At 38.6% G+C, this 10,913-nt stretch overlaps 1 long non-coding RNA gene across 1 annotated transcript; it reads left to right on the top strand.

Annotated features, from left to right (window-relative positions):
• The first annotated feature begins 4,898 nt into the window (after positions 1-4,898).
• On the top strand, positions 4,899-10,711 carry LOC121670000. The gene is made up of 2 exons (XR_006017985.1): positions 4,899-4,975; positions 9,341-10,711. It is a non-coding gene; the product is annotated as an uncharacterized LOC121670000 (long non-coding RNA).
• The last annotated feature ends 202 nt before the right edge of the window (positions 10,712-10,913 follow it).

Here is a 10,913-nt window from a genome sequence, read left to right as displayed (position 1 = left end):
CAGTCTGACCTCAGTTATTAGCAATCGCAGAGCTTCTGTGGAGTGTTTTACCCTAAATCAGACGATAGCAGTTCTTGTGAGCACAAACATCAGGGTCTTGCTTCTTCCTCTGACCCCAGAAGGTATGGGATGTGGAAAGGTTATGAATACAGTTTAATGGGAGCTATCAGAAATTTAAAAAATATTACATACTTATCAAAAACTCACTTCATAACTTTAGCACCCTTTCCTTCTCACCTTTCTCATGTAAATTATAAGGTAACTTGAATTCATAAAGTTGTCCAACAACTTACAAACCAAACGCATCCAAAGAAACCCCCACTGTGTACACTGCCTAAATGTGACCAGCTACTCATAACACAACTGCTTCCCTCACCTTTACTCACACTGAGTAACACTTACCCTAATGAGACCCCATGGAAAAGTCAATCTCCATGTGAGACGTGAAGGATCAGGTCCAAGTAGCAAAACATATTTAAATGGGCTAAGTTAATCTTCAGGTTAATTAATGCCATTCTAGGTTTATTCTAGCAATATTTCTTTCTAGTTCATCCTAGTACTATTCTATTTCCCCTAAGAATCTTAATATTTTTGGGTTATTTTTATTATGAAATTTCAGTCTCCCTGTGGCCTGGTATTAATTACTTTGATAGAGTTAAGGCTTAATTTACACTGGTGGCTACTTTTTGTGAGCATAAACAATAGAACATTTTGATAAAATTAAAACTGTCATTACCTTGTGAGCTGGTAAGATTTAACAAGTACAAACAATCTTGCCAAAGAGAATTAAAGCCTTTTTTCGATTTCACTTAATGAAGTGGTGCCTTTATCTGTAGGTTTTTACTTCTTTTTCTTTTTTTTAACTTTTAGCGTATTTTTAACTGCAACTGCAGACCCTCCTAAGTGTTAAAAACCACAAGGATAAACCCAGGAAGCACTCCAGATACATCTCCAGTAGCATAAGACCTGTTCCTCCCACCCCAATCCCCTTACAATTGGTTTTGATGTTCAATATAAGGGATAAATGAGTGCCCCTCTCCTGCTTGCTCACAGTATGCCACAAAACCCTGAAAGGGTTAATTGGCATTTTAAGAAAAGGTAATTGTAAAGCATATCTGCTGGGGTTATCCCCAGAATTGGGGGGGTGGTGCATAGGTCTCCCACCCACTGGAGCATCTCACATCTTGAAGAGCATGCTGAAGACAAAAGCAGTCCTACTGCTGTTTCTTGATTTTCACTTTCAGCTCTAACTGCTAACCCCCAATGTGCTCTTTTGAGTTTACTATATCAAGCTAGTACTTACAGCAGAGTATATGTACCGTGTCTTGACTGTAAAATTATACTGACATTGTAAGCATAAATATAAATCTCTGTGTGTGTGTGTTTGAATCATACATAATTTACTGCTGGATTTATTCATTGCAGAGGAGCACAATGACTGGAGTGGGTGCTCTAAGAAAAATTGGATAGAGGGACTGTCTATACTTTTATATTTCTTAGGTAAACCAAACATTTCACTGAGTAAAATATATAACCTGACATATAAAAACAAATGTGGTTTTAAGTAAGTGAGAAGTCGAACTGAATCAGAGCGAGGTCATGGGTGGTCATTTTCTTACTATATCAAACTTTCTCCCACTTGTTTGTTGATGCTTGTAGCATATTTATCCTCTGAAAATATATATTTCATTTCCACTTTTGCCAATTGGAATTTTTTCCAGGATGTCCTTCTAATGCATTCCAGTGAGTAAAGAAAAGTCATATGCATTTGAACACAAAGGAAACGCTTGCAGCTTTGGGCTGACAAATACCTAAGAGCTAACACCAATTTGGGGGTCTTATTCTAGCAAGGTTTTTCTGGGTACAGGAGTTGACTTCCATATTACTTTTCTTTGGAGCTTGGCTTTGGTATTCAGTTCACAAGAGGCAGAATTCCTGCGTGTGGTTTTTTATAGTGTCACCCATCACAGTGTAAAATAAGGGGTGCTTCACCCCTTAGCCTTAGATTCATCAACCTGTATGATCAGCAATTCTGCCCCTCCTGCCATGTTCCTGCTCAGATTATGCCCATAAGGTGCAAACTATAAAAATGCTCACTGTGAGAAGGATGGCAGAATATGATCACATGTATTTTCTACTCATGTTTTGGATTAAATTCACACCCTTGAAGAAAACTTTCTATGAAATCCATGGAACTATTTTTATAGCCATACGGAAGTAAAGGAAGGCTGCATACCTATTCATTAGTACCTTAAATCTTTAGCATGAGTTTCAGTAAAAAAATCCCCAAAACTATTCCAGCCCTTTGTGCTAACCCCCACCTTTATCTCCCCACTTTCTGAAACCACCCCACCCCTCAGCAATAGCTCTACATTAAACAATGGTTTATTTCTTTAACAACAGCAGTGCTGTTGATTGCATTGTATCACATCCTGCAACAGCTTTACAGCTGGACAATTTTTAGTCCTGGTGTTTTTCAGGGTGAATTTAATGCAGCCCTACTCAGCTAACCAAGAGGCTGGTCATCCTCATTCCACATCATCATGTGAACATACAGGAAAGCATGGCTCTAACAACTTCTACATTACATAACAAAATGTAAAAACATCATTTGCTAAAGCACTTAGAGAGCATAAGAGTTTTCTTACATGCAGATGAGAGTTACAACTGACTTTCAAATTTTCTGGCAAGGGAAGTTTTTATCTATATATGTTGGGAGCAAAACACCTCTCCCAAGTAGGAAACTCGAGGAAATGCTGAGCCTAGCAACTCTTGGACAGCATAAGCATTTGTTTTGTCACATATTAAAGGCCAGCGGCATTTTTCAGAATATTGACCTATTTTCCTAGACCATTGTTAATATTTAAGAGGGAGTTTTTGCCTCTGTATTTTTGAAGAACAGCTGAGGGAGCTGGGAGGACTTAGCCTGGAGAAAAGGTGGGTCAAGGGGAACCTTCTCACTCTCTACAGCTCCCTGAAAGGAGGGGGCAACCAGGTGGGGGTCAGGCTCTGCTCCCACATAACAAGTGACAGAATGAGAGGAAATGACCTCCAGTTGTGCCAGAAGAGGTTTAGATTAGATATTAGGAAAAATTTCTTCACCAAAAGAGTTATCAAGCACTGGCTGAGGCTGCCCAGGGCAGTGGTGGAGTCAGCACCCCTGGAGGTACTTTAACAGATGTGGAGACACAGCACTTCAGGCCTTAGTTTAGTGGTGGGCTTGGCAGTGCTGGTTAACAATTAGACTCAACGATCTTAGAGGTCTTTTTCAGCCTAAACAAATCTATGATTCTACAACTCTAAATACCAAGTAGCTGCATGCACCTTCAGTAGGTATTTCTTCCAATACACCTCTTTAGTGGGGTATTCACTCGAGAGTCCCAGTGAAATTCTTGTCATTGTCAAGCTCGTCTCCTAGATCCTTTCCTATTTGCTTTCTGCATTTTCACTTCTTCGTGAAGATGCTTAATGCAGTATAATTGAAACAATTTTATTGTCTCCAGCCATCCATTCTACTGTTTCAGTGGCAGAAAATACTGGCCAATCTGACAAGTTAATATGACTTTAGTGGTCATTTGAACTCCTTTAAGCCACTGGGTGCTAAAATTACTTGTCAGATTCCTACACCTGCAAACTGAATGTAACTTGTCCATAAGAAAAGGAGGGGAAAATTATTTTCTGCCAAAAACCTTTCCTGAAAGTAGTAATTGCAATTTTTACTAATTGATAGGGCATTGACTTTTCCTATAGCAGTTCTGAACCATGTGATAGCAATATTTGGTACTCCTACCTGGAACTCTTGATGATACCTTCAAACTACCTCTTTTTCCCACTGGGCTGGATCATTAAATACAGAGTGGGTTATACAGCCATTTCAACTCTTCCTTTGGTATAGGTCATTTTTGGTAATCTAATTTATCTATTAATTGGATGCCTATTGTTCAACATCCAGTTCAAGTTTACACTTAGGCTTACTGTTCTGACCATAAAACTACGCGTAGATATGTGCAGTTAATATTGGAGCAACTGCCAAAAGAAAGAAAGCATTTCCTCCTCCCAACACCCCTCTATAAGCATACCTAATTTGCTTCACACCCAATATCAGTAGGTACAATTAAACCAAAAGCTCAACTTTGGAGTTTGGTTTTTTAAGTTCTGTTTCTGTGTATATCAATAACACGTTCATGATCTCTCAAGCTACCACACAAACAAATTACCAGGTAACAACAGGAATTATATGAAGGACTCAGCACCATATCCCTAGAATTCAATAGCATTCCAATTAAATCAGCTAGACCCCACCATATTTTTACCTTAGCTCTATTTTTTAGGTTATGTTACCCTATATAGATTAGACCATTTGCTCTCATAACATCAGCAATGGTTCCCATTGACTCATAGCCACGGCTACTAGAGAGGTACCACTGTGAGTTCCTGACAAGAGGTCACCCTAGAAAGTTTCTGACAAATCAATGGGGGCTTTATGGACTGGTTTTCTTCCTTCCGGGAATAAACGCAAACAGTGTCACTGCCTGGACACTTCTGAATCAAGACTAATTCATCAATGTGCTGAGAAATTCCATTCTGGTCCATCCTATTGCAGCCTTTCCCTTCAAGTTCATGCATTTCAGTTCCTTTTCTTTAAGAAACTATTCAATAGGAGAGCACAGGTACTGTTAACCTAACACAGGTTTCTTTGTGTCATTCACACTACGGTGCAAATCAGTTTTCAAATCACATGAACTTGCTAATTTTAATGGGATCCACATAACAAAGCATCCCACTTTGGAAACTTCCCACCTTTGTGTCTTTAAATATAAACTTCGAGAACGCATTTAGCAACTATAATCTTGTTATAGGGATAATACTCTTTTCTTTAACAGTGATTAGCAGACTCTCTTAAATAACAGCAGCAATTTTTCCTTACAATGCCAACACAATTACTGCTCTGGAAAAAGGCTAGATGTCAGAAAAGGTAAGCTAGCTTCTCTTCCTAAAAAACACACATCTAAATTCTTCTGCTAGCATGGTTTCCTACAGATTTCTGTCCTTTAGCCCTTGCTCCTCTATCTCCTCACCATACGCTCCGTTCAGAAAGCACGAGGAGATGCTGCAGCCCGCCAGCTGTTCCCAAAGCCAGCGTGGAAAGGTTGAGTCCTGCCCACCTTCCCCATGGTGGAGGCACTCATTTAACTTTCTCTCCTCTACTGATTTTAACCAAACTTATAAGAACTTAATTATCACTGACATTTCTGCCCTTCTGTCAAATTCAGTTGAGAAAAGCAACCGCACTAGGAGGGGACTGAGAGGTAAAGCAAATGATTATGTAAAACCTCATTTTTGTACATCCGCAGCCTAAAGGATGCCATAAAAATCTACAGAATGTCTGAAGCCCCCTGTTAGAAATACTGCAAGCTACATGATCTGAGTTAATGCTTCATTTGTGTACGGGTGTGTATTTAAAGATAATTAATATTAGCTGTGACTTTTGAGACTGGTATTAACACAGCCTCCCTTTGTAGTGCCTACAGTTTTGTAAATGCAAATAATTTTTAGTTCCGTTTTGCATTTTTAATTACAAGCAGACAGTTTCTTTGGTATTTAACTGCCTAACCATGACTCAGGGTAGGGACACACATTCATGGCATTAATTGTGACTAGGATTTGCAGGTGTAACGAAATCAAAGTGCTTTTTTTAAATTAACCCTCAAGTGAATCTTGAACAGAAATACTTGAGATGCACAGGCCCAGTTTTATTTTTTAAAGCTTTGACCAAGAGATTTCTCTTAGTTGAACTAAGGTAGTGTATGTAATATTAATATGAGCTCACACTGTTGTGAATGCTTACTGTATAGTATTGGATGGGAGGAGATATACTGTGATATTAAAAAAAAAAAAACAACATTATTTCGAGGTAGGCATGCCAAAAGCAGTTCTCTGGAACAGAAGGTGGCCTAATTATTAAAAGAAATGGCTTCCATCTCTGTGATGGTCTGACTGTTTGTGGATAAAATCCTACAACTGTGAAAGGCCTCATGCACTGAAAAAAAAAAAAAAAAAAAAAAAAAAAAAAAAAAGGAGAGAGAGGAAAAAAAAAATCAAAGTGTTCAGCAGCCATACATCAGAGAGACTATACAAGAAGGGTATCGTATTTTTAGAGACCCCAGAATTCCTGAGCAAAGTAGTAGTTAGTACCAGGTCTACATCAAAAGAAAACAACATTCTGTGTCATCACTGGCCTCCTCTGTGATGTTTTGCCCTCAGCTTCATAATACTCAAAAAGTCATGGTTGAAAAAGACAGACTGTCCCTTTAAAATTAGATCATCCCTTTTATTAATATGCAGAATGAGTTGTCAATTGACCAAGCAACAAATGTACATCCTCATATCCTCATTTTCACTTCTATCTATGAATATTTTAAAACCCTAATGTGTGCTTGGCCATTTGGGTTTTAAGCAAAGACTTATCACAGTGTAAAACCCCTCATTTTTATCCCTTAGCTGAGGGCTTCTTTTTCCCTTTTCCAGGGTGTCATTAAAAATCTGATGCCAAGAGCTGGGACTTGGCAGGGTTTGCGATATAATTTGCAATCTGCAGTGTTTGCTGGCTAGCCCCCACCTGCCCCCCTCTTTTTTTTTTTTTCCCTTTTTTTTTCCTTTTTTTTTTTTAACCAGCCTGCCTGCTAGAGTCAATAGGGGGCATCCCTCATCTGTCTAAAAGAAAAATAGCAGCATACTAATTAGAATTCTATTTGCCAGAAGCCTCGGAGTTGCTGTGCTTATAGATTTCAAGCTTCTTTTGTTTGAATTAAATTGCCAACTTTTCCCCCCCCCCCCTCCCTTCCCTTCTTTGCACTAGGCATGAGAGAGCGGGTGCCTTATTTGATTGAAAGAGGGGTAGGGGGATGGGGAAAAGGAAAGCCTTAGCTATGGAAATGCTGAGGAAATGTCAGGGTTGTGTTTAAAAATGCCTGGTATGCTTTTCAATGCCTGACTCCTGTCTTTCTCGCAGGGTTGTGGAGGGAAGGAAAGGGGGCCTGGCATTAAGCACAGGCACTCTGCCCCTTCTCCCTGACACTGAAATTCTGGGGGAGAGCCTGACATGCTTTTCCCCAGCTCAAAGCCAGATGGTTCAAGCTTGGATAAAACCTTGGGATGAGATCACAAAGCTTGTTCATAACAGAACACACAACATCTCTGTTTTTCTGTTAATACCTCCTTTTGTACACGTTGTGTGGGGTGAGGGAGGGGCCAGGACATATGTCATAAATCCAAAGGAAAATGTCATATTTAACATTAATTTGTTTTCATAACCCCATGAAAGAATTCAAGCTCGCCCCATTAAAATGTCATAATTAACCACCGAGAACTTTTATTACAAATAATTTTTTAATTTAACGAACAACTAACCGAAAGGCACAGCCCAAAGTTTTTCACTGCCCTTAAGCATCTGAACATATACAGAATTTTTTTTTTTTTTTTTCTTACATGCAAAGAAGAGTTTCACAGTGCTTCAAGCATGGCCACATTTATGCAACTTCCTAAGCTTAGGTGATTAAAGAATATGAAGCCAGAGCTCAGTTTCCATCGCCGGGAATTCTGCCCATGCACAATACGGCCATTGACTCCAGCCATTGACAGTCAAGTCTCATGCACTGATTCACAACCGGGGATAAGCGAATCATGGGGACAGAATAATGCACTCGATGATCTTCATATTCCTCATAACAACAGAATGCTTGCGAAGGCATAAGAATTCCTTTCAAATGCTTTAATCAGTCAAATTTACTTGACATTTTCATGGATTTGCTTTCTCCTTACGAATTCTTAACAGAGCTCACCTAGAGCTGTGATGGGTGCTCTCGGATGGCACTGCTGCTGTTCCCTACCCAGACAATGTTATATTCCTTACTTGACTTCTGCCACAAATACTGCATTAATACTTACAATAAGGCATATTTAGAATTTTTGTACATATCAGCTTAAAGCTTCCTTTCCTTACTATTCATTCACCCCAATGTAATTTGCTTCATAAACGTCCGCAAAACAGCAATGTTATTTTAGACAAGAGTATAAACATGAGAAAAGGAAATTAAGACTAATTCTAAGTTTGGGTTGTTTGTCTGACAGTACTTTAAATTAGTAATTTATAACGCAAACTTCTATTCCTGAAAAATTTGACCCTCAAATTTGGTGTAAAAATAATACTGAGATATGCCATCGTGTTTGACACAAATACTGTTCTATTTTTTTCTTTTAAACTGGGAAACCTTTAAGAATGAATCATGCTGTAGTTTTTTCATGGAATTCAGGATCATGCCTGAAATACTAGCCTTTCATTTAAAAAAAGAATTATATATACTTTACCATAGTATATTTGATTTTGGCTTAGTAGATGCTGCAATTATTTTTGCACACTCCTTCAAAATAAATTTCCTGAAAAAAACCCACAGAACTAAAGTACCAGCTAACCATTGCATTTTTATGTATTCATTAAAGATAAGATCTTAAAAGAAAGAGGGGGGGAAAAAAAGGACATTAGAAACTCTTACATATGCTCCGGTATGTGCTATTATATTTTAATTAGCACAGTTTGCAGGCTGTAACCTTTCCTAGGCCTACATGATGCATGAATATTTTATTTGCATTACTATAAAGTAAAAATAATTTGATTATCTTTCATACTATTTATGATTACATGTTTCTAGACATGCCCATAGTCTCTATTCATAGAGGACTTTAACATTCTTAAATAGCATAGAGTGCTGACAAGCAAAGTATTGATGTTTACAGTATCATGCAAACCCTGAAGCCAACCATGCTCACATCCCTTTGAATTACTTTTCCAATTCGAAGCCTCTAAGAACCCAGTCCTCCTTTATCTCTTCTCGTTATAAAAAGTGGCAGGAGGCAGAGTGGCAGAATGACCCACAAGATGGCACCTGTCACCAGTGGGATTTCTTCTGCCTTCTGCAGGCCAAATTTTGTTTGAACTCACTATGGCCTCTGTCATATCCTCATTTTCCCTTCCACTCTTGCCTCTCCTCCTTAATCCCCTTTGTGCAGGCTCAGGCTCTGTTTACCCAGCTTCCGAAACCTTTTTTCTGCAAGAAGCCAAAGTAAAACTTTATTGAAAACGAGGCTCAGGATTAAGAGGCAAAGCTCAGTGAGGAGGAAGCCGACCACAGCACCTGCTGCCTTTGCCTAAAGACAGTTCCTCCTATCCACCATTACCAGGCTCATTCTTATAGATGTGCATCTGAAATACATGATTACTTTAGGTCTCAAAGGTGAGGGAGCTGATTAGCTCTCTAATGAAGCCTTTTGTTATTACTTACAGACAAAGTACATCACACAGATGGAACGTACCAGAAGACCGCTTCCTTATGTCGGGCAGACATATTTTAACTGGTAAGATCATCCAGAGCAATGAGGTGAAGCGGTTTCTATAAATACAGGATCAGTGGAATTTTTAAAAACCAGATTAAAGGCAGTGACAGAAAACAACAACCAACCACTGTAAGACCATTATGCCTAAAGCCCCAAAAACGAAACTGGTAATTCATCTGCTGCACAAGTCATTCTATACTTTGTCCAAAATTACATGGGGTAGCATTAACTATCTGCCTAATAATAGATTTATAGTTGCCTATTAACAGAACTATGGTCAGTCCATAAAGATGTTGATGGACATTCCTCCTCTCTTAGAGTACAGAAAGGGCCAAATCAAAATGCTCTTAACAGAAACACAACACACAGAGAAAACCCCTCAAATTGCAGGTCATTCCATCACCTCATTTTACCAACTGCAACAGAGAATTGTTCTTCTACACAAAATTACACAGCAGATCACAGGGACCTACACAGAGCCTGGAGCACCAAGCAGCTCTTCCTTTGGGGAATGCCACACTGGCTGTTGGTTTTTTCCTTTAATGACTTTGTCACTTGGAAAGGGAAACTATCTTACAATCTGTTCCTCATCATCCTCATTCCTCCTTTTATCAACTTCAAAAATTCACCTAATTATCCCAAAGCATAAACAGGGTCTGTGAGTAGCCACCAGCAAGGGCAGGAAGCAAGAATGGTTCACAGTTTTCCCTTTTCTTAATGAAAGATGGCACAAGCCTTGAGTCTTACCTAGGGAAACATCTGAAATCATTAAGAATCTCATCGTTTCATCAAACCTAGTGAAGAAAGTCTTGTCTACATGTTATTTTTTACCAAGACAAAATTACTGAAAACAGTGCAGCTACCTGTAGACAGTAGTTAATTACAGTGTTAAAAATAATATTACTATTACTATTGTACTATATTACTATTGTGAAACCTTTAAAATATTAACATCACCCCAATGATTAAGGGTATCCTTTCAATAACTGTCTATGATTAACACAAAGAGCAGATTGCATTTCTGTAGCCCATAAGTTGCTTTTGCTACAAACACCAGAAATAATTCTCACCTCTTAAGAGAAACAATCAGGCCATAAATACATATTTTACTGAAATTCATCAAAATCTGGGTATCAGTACAGTTCCCTAGACACCACCTTCATTTCAGTGCCTCCTCCATAAGCAACTGAGGGATAATCTCAGGGTGTTTGCAGAAAAACAAGGAAAAAACCAAAACAAAATCCCAAAAAACCCTGAAATATCAGTAGTCTCCATTTGAATTGGAGAATGTGGACTAATAAAACTGAAGTGAGTTTATGAACCCTGCCAGTTTGCCTTGAATTTTTGGGGAGGGGGAATTTGTTTTGACCTTTTCGATTTTTCATTTTGAAGTGACTTTTATTTCAGGCTTTTTCTGGTAAATTATGAAATCAAGCAAGTCCAACCCAGAATGAACCATTTTGATCAATCTGAAAGGCAGCTTTTTTTGAGACTTTTCTTCTGCCAAGAATTTGAAAATGTCA

The sequence above is a fragment of the Corvus kubaryi genome, unplaced genomic scaffold, assembly GCF_017639235.1.
Source record: "Corvus kubaryi isolate FWS band 111438036 unplaced genomic scaffold, C.kubaryi_AGA036_p1.0 37394, whole genome shotgun sequence".
NCBI classification, from domain to species: Eukaryota; Metazoa; Chordata; class Aves; order Passeriformes; family Corvidae; genus Corvus; species Corvus kubaryi.
The sequence above is the reverse complement of the archived record's forward strand: the minus strand, read 5'-3'. Positions and strand labels throughout refer to the sequence as shown.